Genomic DNA, 2,500 nt, shown 5'->3' with positions numbered 1-2,500 from the left:
AGTGCATGCTAAAGACAAGTACTCAACACCAAAAACATAGAGACTACTCACCTCTGCAATATAAGCATGATGACTATTTTTCAATGTTCCCAAATATATTATACTTATGAGTTTTAGATCCAATGTAGGTAAATTTATATTACCGAAAAACTAAGTTACCAATGAGGTCCCATTCCTCTTAGAACTTACGAACTTGGCACTAAATCTGTTATTTTCTCTATCAGGTTTGATAAAATCTTTAGCTTCATTGTCTTCATTAAATGACAAATTATTTTGAATTTAATGTCAATGCTTGTATAATCTCCTTTCAGTGGATGGCTGAGTGTCATCCATTATTTCTTCCTATAAAAGACAAGGAAGCTATTAGATACTGCTACTTCAATTCGCTTTCCTGGGGGCACAAGGAATGCCTCCATATCTGAACCTGAACACAAAACAATCCTAGATACGTCTTAATCTAATTTAGTCTTTTCAGTCAATATATTTACTTACTATTGATGTATAGTTTTAGAAATTATCCAAAAACATTATAAATCTACATAACATATGAAAGCTAAAAAGATTGTTATTATTCAAAGCGGAATTGCGTTAAGGGATAATTAAATTCAAAGGATTATGGTGTCGTTGCGTCTTACGTTAGAGATTTCATTTAAGCCTTATTTGAAAGAAAAATAGCTTTGGTATAATGAATTAATTGTATAAACCTTAATATATAGGTTCACAGTTTATTCCAGAAAGTATAATTACAAAAATATAATAATTGAATTTTCATTTCAGAAACTTTAGCTGAACAGAGAAGATTTCGAATTATATATAATTTTCTTACTGTAAATACTATATATGGGTAAAGAATTAAATAAATTTAAAAACGGCTTTCTCGCATTTTGTCAAAATTCACTTCCACATTATTCATAGATGTATTAGAATATTTATTTTAGTTTCATTTTACAGCAAAATAGATAAAAAATAATTGTTACGTAAAATGCAAAAAAAGAATATATTCTATATATCTTAACAAGCAACTAACTTCAAGTGAGTCTTTATGAATAAAGTTTAGCAGGCAGATATCTTAGTAACCAACAACGTCCACATTGCTAAGAGAGAGAGAGAGAGAGAGAGAGAGAGAGAGAGAGAGAGAGAGGGAGAGAGAGAGAGAGAGAGAGAGAGAGAGAGAGAGAGAGAGAGAGAGAGAGAGAGAGAGAGAGAGAGGATAAGTGGAACAAAATGATTAATCACTTTAATCTATATAAAGTTTTCCCACATATCAATAAGTACAGTAGAGAATGGGAGAACCACACAAAGGCTGGTGAAGTTAGTGGAAAATCTATCAACTCGAGGAATGGTTGTTTTAACTTGAAATGACTTTTATCTTGATATCTCCTTCCATTGCATACGGAAAAAAAAAAAGAAATAAAAACAACAAACTTCAGTTCACTCCGTATCCTATCAAACGATTAGGCAGAGTTTTTCTTTGCTTTGAAGGATCAAAGTAAGGGAAGATACACTGTAAAAAATCACGTATAATATTTCTGGTCCATTTTTTTTCTATGAAGATTAAGAAACATTTATGCAATAGTTTTAATCTATGTATCTTATAATGTATACTTTACAATGTATATTTTCATTAGATTTTTTTAATATCTTTTTCTATATGACTGTTAATACTCATGGAAATTTTCTTTTTTCTTATTGGTCCACAATGAAATTTTATTCCGTTGTGTTATTTGTGAAAAGGACAAAATTATCATGCATAGAAAAGTCAGTGCAGTATTGTTAATGCTAATATTCTCAATAAGACGCAAACAGAAGTTGCAACTAAAGGTTTGATTTTACAGACAAGCACCAAAAATAGAACATCTCCCAATGTTATTTTTCATCTAATTTATTCTGTATAGTGAATGATTTTCAATATTTATTTTACGTTTACTGATCAGTCAATCCTTTGAAACAATTAGAAGAACAATTTCTTGCAAAATTAATCGTGAACTTTCTCATACCAGATTAAGAGAAGTTCTCTTTCAGAAGAATAAATGAATTCTCCTTTTTCCACCAGAGGAACCCAGCTATCAAGACCACTGAAGGCTAAATGTAATATAGACCTTTGTTATATTGTGATCAATTATGATCTTTTATTTGCTAATTACAATAGCGGTGGCAACTTTTTATTTTTTTTTATTTTTATGAGTTGTATGTTTTCTCACATCTAGAAAGAAGATAGAATTTTTCTCATATTTGGGTGTTTGCACGTGTCTTTAACCGTAGTGATAGAAGGAAGAAGTAATGTCTAAAATCACCTGAGATTTGGTATTTAATACGAAGGAACTTGCTCTATTTTTTTTTATTTTTTTATTTATTTATTTTTTTTTTTTCTGAGGATTGGATGTTATCTTAAATAACTTAAAATCTCCGATGCACTTGACAATAAATAATAAAAACATAAGTATGTTACAATAAGAAACAAAATAAAGCATAAGAAATATGAATGTTTTGTTTTTAGGTG

This window comes from Palaemon carinicauda, chromosome 8 (genome assembly GCF_036898095.1).
Source record: "Palaemon carinicauda isolate YSFRI2023 chromosome 8, ASM3689809v2, whole genome shotgun sequence".
NCBI lineage: Eukaryota > Metazoa > Arthropoda > Malacostraca > Decapoda > Palaemonidae > Palaemon > Palaemon carinicauda.
Note: the sequence above shows the minus strand (reverse complement) of the source record.